Here is an 18,997-nt window from a genome sequence, read left to right as displayed (position 1 = left end):
TCGAAAGACTGTTTGGAGCCAACGAAGGAAGGAATGAGTGAGTATCTACTAAGTTGAAGGCATTAATTTGGTTCAAAATGATGATGCAGATAACTTAGTTATTTAAATCTAAATATCTTATGACGAGAGTGATTGGCATTTTTGGTATGCAGTGTTATTCATTGAAAACAGGTTGGAGCGTTTAAGTCTTTAATTTAGTGGTCGCCGCTTACTAATCATGCGGCATACACGCCGCACATAACCGCCAATGCCGCAACACAGCTTAGATTTCGAAGTAAGCATTTAGTCTCACCCCGGGTGAGTATTGAAGCATCCTAAGAGCGCAGCATCCAAGGGACGCAACATCCAAAACCTTAGCATCCAGCGATCAAAACGTCCAAATAACATCCAAAACCGACCCCTTAGGGATGATTCAGAGCATCCAAGAGCGAAACATCCAAAACTGCAACATCCAGGACCACAGCATCCAAAATCGTATCATCCAAATTGGCAGCAACCAAGGATGAAGAATTGCAGCATCCAAGAGTGAAACATCCAAGGGTGCAGCATCCAAAACCGTTTCATCCAAAAAACATTTCTGGCACCGCAGCATCCAAGACCGTATCATCCAAAATAGTGACATCTGTTGTACAAGCTGCAAACTATTAGTTCAATGGCTGTCCGATAGGTGGTGGCACGTACGGTTCCTAAGTGACGGAATTGTATGACATCACTGAGTCTCTATACAGTGGCATCCCTATAATGACCTTACATCCTCAAGACGGAGGTGCGTAGCTGCTGGTAGCGACATCGCTGCGATGCCACTACAAACCTGACAGATGACATGAAGACGCATTGCAGCGTATCCAAGCGCGGCGCTATGTAGGTAGGCTGAAGTGTCGATAATGGAGACCGATACCGAAAGTGGGTTTATTAATTGTCCTTTCAGTTTTCACACCAGAAGTGCCTAATAAGTCGTGTAGTGTCCACTGTCCCCGTAACCAAGCCTCCGCAAGGATCTTCATCTCACCGTCAGATCGCGCTTATCATCGTCAGCTCCTCCCGTTCCTTCACAGTTACCTTTTTCCTGTCCTATGTGATATATTCCATGTTCCAGAGGGCAAAAAATATAAAAATAGCCGTTTATACCAGGGGTGCGGAGCCGGAGCCGGAGCAGCCGGAGCCGGAGCAGCCGGAGCCGGCATATTTTGCCCAGAGCCGGAGCCGGAGCCGTGATACAATATAGCCCGTAGCCGGAACCAGAGCCGGAGTCGTCAAAAAAGGGGGCGACTCCGGCTCTTTTTTTTTTAAGAGGAAAAAATTATTGACCTAGTTCGGTTTGACAATACAGGGCCATGTGGTATTCACTATTCAAATTAGCTTTGTTATGCAAATACAGAGGCAACGTGTACCTACCAATCCAATTTCAATCGCCCTTTCTCTTCCACCCGTAGGTATTTAATTAATCGCATAGGGGATGTACTGAGAAGGAGCCGGAGCCGCCGGAGCCGGACCATTTTACTCGGAGCCGGAGCCGGAGCCGGACCGTCTGAAATGTCCATGGCTCTGCATCCCTGGTTTATACGAAAAAAAAAGTTTTAGGTAACAGATTTTGACTGAAGGGAGCCACGACATTACTTTTGCCAGCAACGTGTTCCCCTCGTCGAGTCGCGTCGAATGAAATTCGGACTTTTAAGGTCATTTGGAAAATTTGACCTCGGGTCAGGGCATGGCCTGACCGGAAAGGGCCATGCTGCATATCAGTCGATCCGTATCGCCGAGTTGAACACATCTGACATGTTTTTACCGCTCTAGCACGTCTGTCGTCTCTTATATCAATTCAAAAGAAATAGTTTTAAAAAAACTGCTGGTGACCCTTCATGACCTGAGATAACCTCAGGGTCACACAGAGGAGTAACGAGTGCAATATTCGGGTGTGTCATGTTTTCCAGTAAACCGATGTTTGAGAGCAGGGATGCGGAGTCGGAGTCGGAGTCGGAGTCGCCCGGAGTCGTGGTAGCGAGCCCGGAGTCGGAGTCGGAGTCGGAGTCGACCAGACTGCCTTGATTCCGACTCCGGGAAGCTTATCAAAATTTGTGGCGTTGCTTGCTGGAAATAAATTTATCTGGAGATCTGGGGAGGTATCCCACAGATCTCCCCGGTCGGGGAGGTATCCCCCAGCTCTCCCCGGGGTCGGGTGGTGTTTGCCGGGATTAGGGCGCCGCCCGACTTGGCCAGGTGGGCCGCACAGGGCAATTTTAAATGTCTTTGTTTGTTTCTTATAAGGTGTGATGAATGTGGATGAGTGACTATGTATCAAAAAAGATTATGAAAAAAACTGTGATCAATGATTGGACAGTGTTAATGATTGCGTCGTATTTCGCATCAGACCCGGAGTCGGAGTCGGAGTCGGAAATCGCTACCACGACTCGGCATCCCTGGAAATGTTTAGGTAGCATGGGCGTCGAAAGCGGGGGGACGGGGGGATCCGCAGTCGAGGAATCCGGGGGGGGGGACATCCCCTCCAAAAAATCTCCCATAATGCATTTCAAAAGTGACTATTTGCAACGGTCATTCACAATGGAGTCATGTAAACAGAAATAAACCATTTTTAAAAGAATACTGGTGCTGGTCAGTTCGACGGTACAACTGAGAACTCAGACACTTCAGCGGCTCAGGTACACCCACCAAAGACTGAAGTTCGGTCCTCTGGGTGGGGTGACAGCTGCATAAGCCACACATTCGAGTATTCACAATACTCAAGCAAGACCCCCACTTTTAAACGGCCATTCTCCCGTGCTAGGTAAAACGACAGCCGAAGGGGATACCTGATGCTGGTGTGAGAGGTCAGATGACCTCGCCACGGTCTGGGATTTTTTTTATTGGGTTAGGCCTTTTCGGTCTGACGAGACCATTTCAGAGATGGAAGGAGATAGGAATTAGGGGGAGGGGGAGGGGGGACATTTGGTCTGGGCGAGCACCCTGGTGAGTCGCCGAGGCTGAGCCCGTCCAGAGGGCAGGCCGACCAGCACCCCAAGCACTCACCAATCACCGCACCCGGTTATGGGCGTGCTCTTATCGGGGGTTCGCGCATGGGATAAAGTTGCCCGTCCAGCCCGGAACAAGGGGTTGAGGCGTAGAGGAGAGGGATTTGAGTTTGACTGTCCTGAGGATAGAAATGACGGAACGGTGTGTGGTATGAGATGGTCCAGGAGGTTTGAATACTCAGTGTAGGCCTATATTGGTCTGAACCCTTTACTGATACAACCACCGTCCACCAGTCACAACGGCCAACAGAACCTCCAGCTCTTATCCCACCCGTCCTTTGGAAACGGGTAATTTTTATTGTCATCCACGAATTCCACGCGTACCGTAAACGACCGGCTAAAACGGCTTCATAAATTTCGACTAACCAGTTAAAGAGCAATGAGCATGACTTCAAGCCAGAGAATGTCGACTCTGACTTCGGAGTCGAAGTACAAACGACTTCGGTGACTCCAGCTCCGACTCTAGCCAGAGCTGTCAAGTCGAGCTGACGAGCTGTCAAGCTCCGGCTCCGATCCCGCAGTCCTGCAGTTGCACTACACAAAACTTCAAACTTCTAAGAAATGAGTTATACGGTTAAAAGGACCACATTTTTTAGAGGCACGGCTACTTGACTTGGTGAGTGGTGACCAGACCTTAGTTAGGTGTTCTGGCATCAAACTTGTTACACGGGCTGCAAAATTAAGGTGTTTTGGAAGTGATTCATACACGAGTCAAACAGAAATTGTGAGTAGTGATTAATAAAGCATCCCCCAATGCAGGTATGTATGCATTACCTATCCGACTGGTGGGCGGTGGTGGGCATTTCGATAACTGCCATCGATAACGATTATCGAATTCGTTATCGACGATAGCGTTTTTTGTGTTTATCGTTATTGATTATCGTTATCGAAGTCACGGGTGGAGAATGTTTGAAAAAGTTACCCCGGCCGGCGACCGAAAGTCGGAAAGACGATGATGCTCAAATATTTGTCAACGGTTATCAACAAATCTCTATTCTGTGGCAGAGAATAATGGATGTCTGCCGTTTGTACGTTTTTAGGGAAAACTGCTGCACGCAGCTGCGGATCAGATTTCGTAATTGTAACAACAATTTTGCAACACGCCTTAAACTTTCGGACGCATGTCACCTAGTGCTAGCCGCTAGGTCAGGTCATCAGGTCAAATTTGCTGGATGATCGTGCTAAAAATGTCATCATGCCCTTTGCAAAGCTTATTCCGTGGAAGTTGCAACCTTCCCACACAAAACAAAATGTCAAATTTGTCCGTTTTGACCCTCTTATTGATTTGAGCTCGCACCTGAAATATTATTCGCGACCGAGCCTTACACGAGTAATCGAATGTTTTGTTGGCAGTGTTTAAGCTCCGTTATGTTCATGAACTGTGAGAAAAGTTGTCGGAGAACGCTAAAATCACAGAAATTTGGCTTTTGATGATCTATGGTGATTTTATTATTGAGCTTGCCTAAAACATGACCAGATTTCTCTGATCACGTTTGTCGCTCTTTCAAACGTCGTTCCGCTTCTTGCCTCGTAGCCCAGTAGCCGAGTTAGAAGGAGCGTGAAAAGCCTACCTTTCGACTCAACGTGTTACGATAGGGCCCCTGGCGCGGATTAAGTTGGGGGAGTCTTCACCTTGAGCCCCAACAGCTCGTCCTTCTATCTCACTGATATTACCCTCGTCCTGTCTTGTGATGTTATTACAGTGCCATCTTACGATAACGGCCCTTAAATATGATTTACTTCTGTTTGATGAAACATGTCGGGCTCCGCGATGAAAAAACTTAAAAACATAGAAGCTCCAAAATGAAAATAAAGTAAATTTTCAAGAACTTTTCAAGGTAGATAAGAATAATGACAAACACTTTTATAGATGGCAGTTTTTTCGTATGGAGACAGCTTTTAGGATTTACAAAAGTGGAAAAAGTTACCCCGGCCGCGCCGGGGTCGGCTGAAAGTTACCCCGGCCACGGCCGGGGTGGCCGGGGCAGGTTCTCCACCCATGATCGAAGTAATGTTATCAAAGTCCCCGTTTCGGTCAATCGATAACGATAACTTCATCAAATAGACGCGAGCGTATTAAAGAGAATAGCTCGCCTTCAACATGGGGTTTTGAACTGAGAGAGCAGTTCTGTAGATTGAACACTGAAAAAATGCTATTACGATAGGAATGTCTTTTCGCCCAACAAGCTCTGTCGCCAAAGATATTCAAGTTTTTGTTTGTATGTTTGTTTGCTTGTTTGTACAAGAAAAATGACATTTTCACTGTTCTAAGCACTCCTTTTTGTGTAAGCAGCTGGGTAATAATGGTGTTGTATGAGCAAATGGGTTAAATACTGATAAGAAGCGTATTCCTTTCAAATGTTTTATCCCTTCGATTCCTCTCTTTTTTTAAAGGTAGTGTGCCACCTTTGAAAGATTTCCCATTTTATTTTTCCTAGGATAAGAAGCTTCTGTTTTTACCTAATATCGCAAAAAAAATCAAAAATGGGCCTGGAATAGTGCCTTTTTCGCCTAAAAGTTTTTCGGTTTTTATATATGTGATAACAACTGTAGTGGGCTCACCTGCAAACAGGCGTCGGGCAACAATCGCGAATGCGGCGCACTTGTGACAATAAGCAAAGGTCATTATAGTGTTACGACCATACGACGTACGGGAATGAGTTATCAGCTGTCTAATCGTAGACAACACAATGTCGAGCCTTAAACTGTAAGCCCGTATTGGTATTGTTTCTTTTATTTGGCTGTCGAACATTATTTATGGTTTGAAATATGATTTTATGTAAAATAATTGATATGAAAAAGCCGTCTTATAAGTTATGACCCCATTTCACCACACGCAAGTGGCAGAAATGACAATGATCAGCTGACGCATTTTTCTTGGCCGAAGTCAGAGCGCGCGGCCCGACGCACCACGCGTATTTGGAAATTCCGACCTCGACGAGCATCAGAAGCCACCTAACAGGCGTGTTCGAAACCGCAGGAGATGATGATGAACGGGTTTATCGAAACTTGATTGGATGAGCATATCGGTAATAGCGATTTCAGTGTGTGCATTTATTGTTCATAGTGGTGTGAAATGTGGTTGGGGTACGACCGACAACCCGTCGGGGCGAATTTCGCACTGGGGTACTCAAAATTTGAAGAATTTAAGACGTTTGCATGAGTTTTGAAGGTATGGATAAGTTCTAAAAATCCGGTTCTCCTTATCTGGGCCATTAACTCCATACGGTCCAAGAAAGCTGGCACACTACCTTTAAGTTATCGTTATCGTTATCGCGTTATCGAAGTGACCGATTTGGTTCTCGAGTTATTGTTATCGAAGTCGCTGACTTCGAAAGAGGTTATCGAATTATCGTTATCGAAGTCCTGCTCAAGTTACAAGTGCTCACCACTGCTGGACGGTGGCATAGGAACAATTACCTAGGTATATCCTGATAGAAGACCAGAGGCGTTGTCCTTAACAGTGTCAAAATGAATCTGACTTCAAACGTGTGCTGTGTATGAATTCGGTCTATTACCAATAGAGTGATAACGCATCGGCCCGAAAAAGTACGGTAACAATACCTAATATTGGGTTTTTAGCCGGACGATCCGTCCCCCCTGTCGAAAATCCGTGGCGACGCCCCTGATTACGAGCGAGCGAGCGCAGCGAGCGAAGTGAGTCTTTTCAATATAACGGAAAAATCTCAGTATGAGCGGCCCGGCCCGGCCCGGCCCGGCCCAGCCCGGCCCGGCCCGGCCCGGCCCGGCCCGGCCTGTAACGCTTTTGAGAGGCTTATATCTCAGCAACCGCTGGACCGATTGGCCTGTGGTCTTTTTTGCTGGGTAGCCCCATCCCTTCTACCCCGTAATTGACTACTTTTGATACATCTCAGTGACCGTCGTGGCACGTGCCACGTGAAAAGTCAAGGGTGTTCAAGCTGTTTTGCAAAATTAGTGATTTTGAGAGGCTCATATCTCAGCAGCCGCTTGGGCGATTGACTTGCGGTAATTTTTATAGGGTAGCTGCATCCTTTCTACCAAAAATAGGATACTCACGATGCATGTGGGTCACCCCCAGTGCACGTGCAAAATACAACAATAAGAGGTGTCAAATTTGTTCCCATTTTAATAACTCGGTAATTACTGGGGCGATTTCGCTGAAACTTGGCATACAGGTAGGCACCCACCAGGCAATGCATTCCCATGTGTTGCAGTTAGGGTGCTGCTGCACGTGCGCACGTGCAGGGGGCGCTTCCAGATCTCGAGAACGGCTGGGCCGATTGCGCTCAAATTTGGTACACGGTTGGAGACCGGTTAGTAGGGTGCCGTGCAAAAGTCAGTTTGGACCCCGTTTGCACGTGCGCACGTGCAGAATGCCGCTTCCAGATCTCAGGAACGGCTGGGCCGATTGCGTTCAAATTTGGTACACCGCTAGCGACCGGTTAGAAGGGTGCTTTGCGCCAGCCCGTTGGAAGTACCCTCTCGCCCTTCCGCACGTGCAGGGCTCACTATCTCGCTCGCTCGTTCTTCGCCCAAAAGGCGTTTTACTGGTAGGTAGGTAAACGACATTCGTCCAAAAGAGGCGCATTTCCATTTTCTCACGTTGATTTATGATGGAGAGGTCGCAAAATTGACCTGACCTCAGGACACATATACCTATAAATATTCCGAGAAGTAAACATTTATTATAAGGTATACCAAAGATATACAGAGGTCAGCGAGGGGCCTCCCAAAGGCCGGTATGGGCCCCCAGAGGCCAATGACGGCCCGGGCCTGTGCGTGACGCTCAAAGGTCAGTCTTGGGCCCCCTGAGACCATAATATCATAATCAGTGGCCGGTGTAGAGACCACGTAGGCCGGCTGGGGGCCCATAGAGGCCAGTTTGGGGCCCTCAGAGGCCAGTGTGGGTCCTTTGAATGAGACGAAATGACCAAAAACCTTAAAAATGGGCAACAGCGGCTTCCTATAGTCACGGGTACGGGGTAGCACGCTCGTCTTTTTATGCACAGCTCCATCTCAGAGCCCGAGAGGCCGCGGGGGTCCGATCGACTTCTCCCCCTTACGTAAGCGGCTGTGGAAACGCCAACAGACGGGCGACGGCTAAAAATTGCAGCTGCTTTTGTACGACTGTACGGAGGCAGTGAGATGGTGAGGCGAACAGCCACGTGAAATTGGTATCTTATCAATGTGTGCTGTGCCTTTTGGCCTGGGCTAATCTTTGAATCCCGGGATGCAACAGTTACGATGGTTCCATCAATGGAGCCCCTATCTCTAAAAAGATGGGCCTTCTCAGAATCTCTCATTACCCCCACCGAAAGGGCTCCGTTACCCCAAAGGAGGCATGCCCCACCATTTGCCGACCCATGATTTAGACGTTGCCCAGGAGAATAAAAGCCGATCTAACACATTCCAAGGTCATTTTAGGGTGTGCGACATTGCCGCGCGCTGATTTTGAGTCTTACCGCTGGAGGGGCGACAGTGGTCAGTGAGTATCGGCGTATCTCATCAGCTTCGTTGTCTGATCTTAATGAGTGGTTTTCACAGAGGACAGAGGGTATGGCAACTTAATCCTCGCCCGTAGGTATATAGTGAGGTCGAACGGACCCCCTCGGTTTTTGGCGAATAACTCGCATAAAAAAGCGGCCGATCGCGACGAAACTTTCAGTACCCTCGCGTTAATCAATTCTACTCCGACCCTAAAAATTCATGACCCTGACCCAAATGACCTTTGACCGGTGTCCTACTTTTCGAGACCATGTTTGGCCGGAATCGCGATTCGGCGTATGTCTGCTCGCATTAGCTGCCCGTTGGCAGTCTTTTCGTGGTTCCAAGCGTTCGAGCATGTTCAATGATGTTGGTCCCATGCATAAGGATGGGTGTCAAGGTCACCTGAAGGTCAGGTCAGGTCATTGACCTTTGATGACCACTGTTCACTTTTTCGAGTTTATATTTTTCTAGGCTAGTTTTTGGCGCTGAATTTAAATTTAGCAGCCATTTGAACATTTACGAAGTAGTTTTCGTGCCTTCGTAACATGTTACAAAGCTGTCAGAGGCGGTTGACACCTGATACGAATACCCGGCTGGAAGTGGACCCCTACTGGTTGACCTGACCTGACCTGACCCGACCTGGCCTAAATGCATGACGACATCATCTTTGATCAAAACCCACATGACATTCGTGATCAGCACCCCGGAAAATCCTATAGAAGCCACGCTTTACGACGTTCTAACAGGTCCCGATTTTCCAGACTTTTGGGTCATTGACCTGACCTGGAAGGTAAACCAATGACATAGGACCTTAAAATCGGGTATCACTGGCTTCGTCTCGTCACGGGCAGCACGCTCGTTTTTTCCGAAGCTCTAGTTCGATCAGGGGTGAAACGCAAGGGGGTCCAAGTCGGACCCCCCCCCCCTATACGTTTGCGGCTGGCAAAACACCAATACGGGCGAGGGTTGATTCTGAAAATGTTATAAACGCACTGACTTCATGATTGATTTCTAATTGGTGTAATTTTAGTATATAATGTAACGAATACTAAAATTTCCCTGCAAACGTGTGAGCCGTGGGCACTGCAAATGTGTAAACAGCGGACGAATGTGCATCGCCCATAGGGCTAATGTTATAATGCAAAATCAAAGGGGGGCACGGTGCCCCAGTGCCCTCCCCGTTCCGCCGCCTATGACTCAAGCGGCCACAATAAGCGGCTGGATTTATTATCCGAGGATTTATTAAGCAGATTCCACTGTACAGCATTAAAAATAAGTCCACTGCAGACCTACGTTGCTAATGGATAGGTATATACATCGAATAGTGACTAGTTATTTGCTTAGTTTTGATATGGCCCGAGTTTTGATATACTGCCGTGAGGAAAACAGTAGGTTGTATTAATACCGCCCGGTCGGTATTAGAACTGCCCAGCCGTTATTGATACCGGCCGATTACCTACTGACCGGCCCGAATTTATACGGGCCGGCCTTCCGGCCATTATTGATACGGGCCGGGCAGTACGAGCATTAATACGGGCCGAGTTTTCAAACGGACCGTAACATTAAACATACCTAAGTGTTTTATAAAAAGCAAGGCTGTAGAGTTTTTGCGTGTAGCTGTAGAGCTTTTGCGCTGAAGTTGATATTTTATTATGCATAAAAATTATATTTTTAAAAACACTTTGGATTATGGGGCCATGCGGATTCCGGCAAGGGGGGGGGGACAGGGCATGTGCAATTGCAGACGGTGCAAATCCCGAGGTTTGCAAACTGCAAACACTAATTTTTGCACATCCACATTTTATTGCGGGGCTCATGCGGGCTAATAAGGCCTCTCACAGGCGCTTGCTTGTCTCAGCCCGATGCTCGAGAGTCGAGGGCCCCAGCCCGAGCCTGATGGCCCCGCACTGGAACTTTAAGTCCTAAACAGGTACGTGCGGGTGTTATCTAGCAGGTTATCCCAGGGCCCCATGCCAGTATCTAAAGGCTCTCGCCGGCCTAAGGGGGCCCCAGCCCCCTTAGGTCTCTTGGGGCCGAAGTCTGAGGGCCCCGCACCGGTACCTAAAAGCCCAGTTATCCCAGCTGGCCCCACGCCAGTTTCTAAGGGCCCTCACCGGCTCTGGAGTGGTGAGGATGACCCGGATATCATTTACTGAAATGGATAGGTCATCTGAGGTCAAATAACTTAAAAAGTAGTTTTACCAGGATGTAATGGTGCTTAAAACTAGTAAATAGTGTGGTACCAAACTGTCATGACATGTCGATCGCTAGGTGCAAAAAGACCTGCTTGGGTCAAGACAAGACCTGACCTTGACCTGGGTCGAATAGTGAAAGTGACCTACCGACTACCGAGGTCTATCAAATACATATTTCGAACCATCTCGACGGAAAAAGGATGGTAAAAATTTTATGTCTAACGAGTTCAAAACGAGCTAAAACGGTCGGAGTTTGGGCGGAGAAGCTACTTATTGGAAATAACGTCAGAGTGACGTCATGTTCGGCCAATTTTCATGCAAAACATTCAGCTACGGTAATCGCTCCCAATAGCTTAGTTTCTTAACTAAATCATTTTTCTTAGATGAGAGAACTCAGAATACATACGGATCTGTACAGCGGGGGAAGCCGGGGGAAGCCCGACATGTTTTGCATCGAAATTGGCCGAACATGACGTCACCCTGACGTTATTTCCGATAAGTAGCTTCTCCGCCCAAACTCCGACCGTTTTAGCTCGTTTTGAACTCGTTAGACATAAAATTTGTACCATCCTTTTTCCATCGAGATGGTTCGAAATATGTATTTGATAGACCTCGGTAGTCGGTAGGTCACTTTCACTATTCGACCCAGGTCAGGGTCAGGTCTTGTCTTGACCCAAGCAGGTCTTTTTGCATCTAGCAATCGACATGAAGCACCATTATATCGTGGAAAAACTACTTTTTACCTTATTTGACCTCAGATGACCTATCCATTTCAGTAAATGATATCCGGGTCATCCTCACCACTCCAGAGCCGGTGAGGGCCCTTAGAAACTGGCGTGGGGCCAGCTGGGATAACTGGGCTTTTAGGTACCGGTGCGGGGCCCTCAGACTTCGGCCCCAAGAGACCTAAGGGGGCTGGGGCCCTTAAGAGCCGGCGAGAGCCTTTAGATACTGGCATGGGGCCCTGAGATAACCTGCAAGATAACACCCGCACGTACCTGTTTAGGACTTAAAGTTCCAGTGCGGGGCCATCAGGCTCGGGCTGGGGCCCTCGACTCTCCAGCATCGGGCTGAGACAAGCAAGCGCCTGTGAGAGCCCTTATTAGCCCGCATGAGCCCCGCAATGAAATGTGGATGTGCAAAAATTAGTGTTTGCAGTTTGCCAACCTTGGGATTTTCACCGTCTGCAATTGCACATGCCCTGCCCCCCCCCCCTTGCCGGAATCCGTATGGTCCCATAATCCAAAGTGTTTTTAAAAATATAATTTTTATGTATAATAAAATATCAACATCAGCGCAAAAGCTCTACACGCAAAAACTCTACAGCCTTGCTTTTTATAGAACACTTAGGTATGTTTAACGTTACGGTCCGTTTGAAAACTCGGCCCGTATTAATACTCGTACTGCCCGACCCGTATCAATAATGGCCGGAAGGCCGGCCCGTATAAATTCGGGACGGTCAGTAGGTAATCGGCCGGTATTGATAACGGCTGGGCAGTTCTAATACCGACCGGGCGGTATTAATACAACCCACTGTTTTCCTCACGGCAGTATATCAAAACTCGGCCCATATCAAAAACTAAGCAAATAACTAGTCACTATTCGATGTACCTATCCATTAGCAACGTAGGTCTGCAGTGGACTTATTTTTTAATGCTGTACAGTGGAATCTGCTTAATAAATCCTCGGATAATAAATCCAGCCGCTTATTGTGGCCGCTTGAGCCATAGGCAGCGGAAAGGGCAGGGCACTGGGGCACCGTGCCCCCCTTTGATTTTGGCATTTTAACATTAGCCCTATGGGCGATGCACATTCGTCCGCTGTTTACACATTTGCAGTGCCCACGGCTCACACGTTTGCAGGGGAATTTTAGTATTCGTTACATCATATACTAAAATTACATCAATTAGAAATCAATCATGAAGTCAGTGCGTTTATAACATTTATAACGTTTAATCTATAAACGTTATAACGTAATTAATAAACGTTATAACGTATAACGTTTATTAATGTATAACGTTTATAACACAGTGGTTCAGTGGCATTGCTCTCGGTTGGGGGTAAGCTCGCTCACTCGCCCGGGGTTACCCCAATGTGCTAATTTCATTTTAGAACAGCGATCTTTGGAAAATATGCCAGCCGGCCTCGTCACCCCTCACTACAAGCACTTAAAGGTAGTGTGCCACCTTTGAAAGATTTCCCATTTTATTTTTCCTAGGATAAGAAGCTTCTGTTTTTACCTAATATCGCAAAAAAAAAATCAAAAATGGGCCTGGAATAGTGCCTTTTTCGCCTAAAAGTTTATCGGTTTTTAGATATGTATAACAACTGTAGTGGGCCCACCTGCAAACAGGCGTCGGGCAACAATCGCGAATGCGGCGCACTTGTGACAATAAGCAAAGGTCATTATAGTGTTACGACCATACGACGTACGGGAATGAGTTATCAGCTGTCTAATCGTAGACAACACAATGTCGAGCCTTAAACTGTAAGCCTGTATTGGTATTGTTTCTTTTATTTGGCTGTCGAACATTATTTATGGTTTGAAATATGATTTTATGTAAAATGATTGATATGAAAAAGCCGTCTCATAAGTTATGACCCCATTTCACCACACGCAAGTGGCAGAAATGACAATGATCAGCTGACGCATTTTTCTTGGCCGAAGTCAGAGCGCGCAGCCCGACGCACCACCACCGCACCACAAAGTATGAGCAGAAGCCGCGCCCAAAGCCAGGGCCCCGGTAACGTGAGGTAGCCGAGTCGGGGCAGCGTGCGCTGACCCAAGCCGGGGCCGCAGCTTTGGGCGCGGTCTACCGCATCCCCGCGGGCAGCCCCGGGCTATCACATGACACCGGGAGGACGCGCGGCTCCAGCTTGGGTCAGCGCACGCTGCCCTGACTCGGCTACCTCACGTTACCGGGGCCCTGGCTTTGGGCGTGGTCTACCGCACCACCTAACAGGCGTGTTCGAAACCGCAGGAGCTGATGATGAACGGGCTTATCGAAACTTGATTGGATGAGCATATCGGTAATAGCGATTTCAGTGTGTGCATTTATTGTTCATAGTGGTGTGAAATGTGGTTGGGGTACGACCGACAACCCGTCGGGGCGAATTTCGCACTGGGGTACTCAAAATTTGAAGAATTTAAGACGTTTCCATGAGTTTTGAAGGTATGGATAAGTTCTAAAAATCCGGTTCTCCTTATCTGGGCCATTAACTCCATACGGTCCAAGAAAGCTGGCACACTACCTTTAAATGATCCTTTCATAACATTCGTATAAATATTAGGGATGTATGGTATAACATTAACAGTGCAACAGATCTCAGTTTTTAGCTAAAAACCCTTACAATATCATTTTTGCTCTTTAACTTTAACAATATGCCTACAATTTTGTTAGCGTTAACTTTTACGCTGGCGTTACCTCAGCTGCCACGCTGAAGGGACAAGCACTTCAGCATTTTATTATGAATAATTTAGCCGGAAACGGGGTGGCCGGGCTTCCCCCGCGCCCGGGGTTACCCCGGCTTCCCCTGGTACAGCCCTGTGTATTCTCCTAGCCCAATGTACAGTCTGTCTTAACCCTCGCCCTGGCAGGGCATTTTTCATAACACGGCCTGGCAGGGGGGGGGGTCGATGCGACCCCCCCTCGCGATTGGCTCCTATGGCACCTAGAAACACCAAATTTGGTAGGTAGGTGGGCCCCCTGGAGTTCTCGCCCTTGTGCAAATTTGGTTGCTCTAGGTCAATATTTAGGGGGGTTTTGGGGGGTATAAATGTAAAAATTTCGCTTAAAACAGGCCAAAAGTTTTTCGCTTATAACTTTTGATCTAATTAAGATAGAGCAAAAAGAAAAACACCAGTGAACTCAGCACGTCAAGGCGCGTCGAATGATATACTTTTTAACTTGCTTAAGTGTACTTAAAGTTTTTCTTAAATTCTAAGTAGAACTTAAATTAATGAATTAAGTTAAAGTTAACCAAATTACATCATATCGCATATCATTCGATTCGGCTGATCACCAGGAACACAATGATACCATTTTTTAAGCTCTAGCGTCATTATGTGCCAAGTTATTGGCAAAAACGTCATTTGACCTCAGTTGACCTCATTTGACCTGACCCATGGATAAGTACACCAAACAAAGAAGCACCAAGTGACCTGCTGTTAAGTACTGTGGTTTCAAAGCACAAAAGTGATAGAACGAAGCGGATATCTCCAGTATTTTCCGAATTCAGTATTTTCCCATAGGCTTAACATTACGACGTAATGACCTCTAACTGACCTCAGGTCAGTGACCTCAAAAAACCCGAACTATATGTTATACAACTCGGTGAACTTAGCACATCCTGAAAGTTTGAAGGAAATCAGTGCAAAACTGTGAGTTGGACAGGTGCAAAAAGAAAATTGAAATTTGACCATGACCTTGTACCGGTTTTTCTGACCTGGTGACCTGACCCAAGGTCACCCGGACCTGAAATTTTCAGGTCACATGTAAAAAGGTTGCCCCATAGGCTGTGCCAAATTTGGCGGCGCTGCGCGCCGCCGTTTTTACGCTATCCTCGAAAAACCTTAGGGGGGGGGTCGCATCGCCCCCCCCCCTGCCAGGGCGAGTGTTAAAAGTACCGCGCAAAGTGAGGGTGGATCCATCAAGCCTGACCAAGGAAGGGCCTGCTTTAATTTGAAAGTCACCGACCAATTGACCTAGGGAATGGACGAGGATGTCAATTGCTTCGGTGACCAAAATTTAGCAGGCTCTTGCTCAGTGAGGCTCGATGGATCCACCGTCACTTTGCGCGGTACTTTTAAGACAGACTGTACCCCCCTGTCCCCTCAGATAGTCACGTTATGAAAAGTCAGGCGCGGGTTTAACATGTGATGCAGCGATTTTGAAAAGAAAGCGGAGAGCAGTATTTATCTGTTCTTTTTTTAGATTTCACGTCTGTCGATCGTCCCCCCCCCCCAGTCAAAAATCCGTGGCGACGCCCCGCCTGCAACCTCAACGAATAACTTACCTAGTTATCAATCAAACCAAATACCATCGACCTCCTAACCTTTCGATAATGCCACCAGGCGCCAACAGCTAACAGCTCTGTTCGCAATTCATTGCTTTGTTAAGTGCATCTGTACCGGCCGAGCAACGAGTTGCCAGGCGGCGCGCAGCCGGCGCCAAGTTCAGCTGCACCTAGCGAGCGAAGAGCTAGCACGCGGCGCGCCGATTTGGCGCGCTATTGGTTCCCGCGCTTTCCAGCTATTTGGCGGGAGACAGAGTGGCGGGCGGCGGCGGCGGAGAGAGCACAGAGCAGCCACCGGCAGTCGGCTCCGCATATTTACGTCTGGACAACGAGTTGCGTTGGAAAGGCCGGAAATAGTGGCGATTTCAGGACCGCAAGAATGGACCGTCATTGGAATGATTCTTTTTTAAACCGTGGACTGTTTTCGGCTGGAATTTAATAGTTACTACAAAATATTTTGTAATTACGTTTCCACCAAGAATGAATGCCATCAGGGCTAAATTTTTACTTCTATTGTATTTTGTCAAGAAGCATATAGTGCTGTTATATTGCAGTTTTAGCGCGTTTGTTACAAAATATGAAGCGAATAAGCGTCAGTGTGTAATTCATCAGTGCCAGAAGCAAGATACCGCCAGAAGTTAACTTGAGGGGAAGTTATGCTAATTGCTCTTGTCCATCCACTAAAATTTATTAAATATTTTGCTTTGTGTATTCCAAAAGGAGAGGGAACTATTTCTTCTTGTGTCTTCATGTCAGAATTGAAGGTGGATCATTAAATTTTCAACGCAGTTTACAAACAAGCATTTGGTCTTTCTCGTATATAAGCAGTGGCTAAGAAAAGGTTGATCAATCCTGAAGTTCAGTCATCGTACCTCAACTTGGCAGCAAGATCCCCCAAGGACAGAGGATATATTGTATACATGTCCTGTAAATCAAAACAAACAAGCATTTGGTCTTTCTCGTATATAAGCAGTGGCTAAGAAAAGGTTGATCAATCCAGAAGTTAAGTCATCGTACCTCAACTTGGCAGCAAGATCCCCCAAGGGCAGAGGATATATTGTATACCTGTCCTGTTAATCAAAACATTTTTGTGCCTGCAAAGGCTTAAGTTATCTGTGGTGTGTTCGGAGTTAGGCCATATGGCCGTTTTGTTGTATGTTTATGTGGAGATTGAATATAACTGTGACCCTGTGCTTGTTTGTATGCTTACTATGGTCAAACAGGGAACAGCACATTCACATAACATACTCACCTAGCACCTAACTCACAGCTGTACCCTGCAGGATCTGTACTTGTTCATGTCTCGAGCATTAACAAAGCACTAAAGTAGCTTAGTAATCATTTCCCACATTTTCTGAGCATCTAACATGACATGATACAGCAGTGCAGAGCAGCTTCAGAGAAGAAACACTTTAAGTGCACAGACTCACACCAGCCACCCAATGAGCCAGTTCCTCAGTTGACTGTTTCCCTGGATGCAGCTTGGCAATGTGAGCTAACTTTTGGCAAGTTGAAGGTTAGCAGGTAAGATTGAGTTAGGGTGAGTACCTACCTATAACTGGGTGCTACTGCCTACTGCTATGCAGGTCTTGGGTAGGCTGCAAATATGTGTGATGATTGAGGTTAGGTCAGCTGTCAGGTTAGTCAGGAGTATGCTCATTGCTCAGGTCACATTTTTATGGACACTTGGCAAATTAAAAAACTAACAATCTAATCTAAGCTAACCCGACTAAACATACACAACTACTGACTATAAGAACTAAGCACCTACCTACTTGTGCCTACATCTCATACCATGTCAAAGTAGAGTTCCTTGGTGGAAGATTACCCTCAGTACTTTTTATCCCAGCCCTGTGAAGAAAACTAATACTTCTAAGCTCTGAGTCACTGCTGGCCATCCACAGGAAGAAACGCTGAGACTGAGAGCTTTGCCATTGTATATTGGACCAATAATCACTATCACGAATGACTATGAACACATTATATGATCACATCGTTGCATGGATTGTCACATTGACAATTCTACTACAATCTTTTTTCAAGAAATACAGTGATGATTAACATCAAAATCAACATAAAGTGGATTTAGTGATCCAAGCTTTCTCCTCCAGTAGCAATGGAATGATCGCATGTTTCATTTGCCAGACACTGAGTACCTGATGCACATTACAATCTGCATAGCATGACACATCTAAGCTGCCCAAGTCCATTCATTCTAGATTTTTAACTTGAAAGTTAGCACTAATTTATCTTGCTGTTGTAAGTTATCATTCAATATCCATACCAATACATAAATATGCGCTCATCAGTCAACATTTTCTGGCATGATCAGCTGCTCAGCGTGCTCTTCAGTAGGTATTGCTCCAAGGTCTGCAATATTATAGCTTGTTTTTGGCCAATAAGCTCTTTAAATTTTACTTTTTCTTGCTGATATATGAGCCCGATCACCTTGCGTTTATCAACCAAAATTTCATAACTTGTTCAACTTGATATTGATATTGCTCAGGAGTCAGGAGCTCTGTCAGCCTCCTGGATACTTCGGATTGTTTTCAGTCAACATGCTTCTTAAATATGATATAAGTCAATATTCAAAATATCCAACAAAACGACGTACAAGAGTAAGAAAACCACCAAATACACTAAAAAATGGCCTTGGAACAGCGCCAAGTGGTGCTCCTGTTTGTTTACAATGATTGTAGTGCTGATGTATTTTTAGGACTCTGAACGTCGGCTTATAAAAAATGAAACGTTTTTACAAAAGTTGTAAGGCAAGTAATATTTATCTGAAAGAACTAAAATATTCAAAAGCCAAACACAATGAAATACATTAATCGGAACGAAAAAGTAACCCAAAAATCCAGCCTAATCACCGGCTCCTAAAACTGCAACAAAATCAGCACTTTTCCCCGCAACACGTTGTCCAGACGTAAATATGCGTCGGCTCCGGTTGTATATGAATATCATGGGGATCCACTGTAGAATACCTAGTGGCGTCATATTACCTAGTGACGTCATATTGTGACGATGTGCCGCTAAACACGACGCATTCGCCACCTATCAAGCAAGCCGAAAGCTAATAGTTTATAATACATATGCTAGGTGGCGCTACTGAGTCTCTTGAGTGGCTCCATCTTTTCTGTATTGTTTTGGATGATACGATTCTGGATGTTGCATGCTTGGATGTTTCGCTTTTGGATGAGCCGTCCTTGGATGATACGGTTCTCAGGTATTCTCGTGCTGCCATTTTGGATGATACGGTTTTGGATTCTGCATCCTTGGATGTTTCACTCT

Source organism: Amphibalanus amphitrite, unplaced genomic scaffold, assembly GCF_019059575.1.
Source record: "Amphibalanus amphitrite isolate SeventyFive unplaced genomic scaffold, NRLGWU_Aamphi_draft 000639F_arrow, whole genome shotgun sequence".
In the NCBI taxonomy this organism is placed as follows: Eukaryota; Metazoa; Arthropoda; class Thecostraca; order Balanomorpha; family Balanidae; genus Amphibalanus; species Amphibalanus amphitrite.
Note: the sequence above shows the minus strand (reverse complement) of the source record.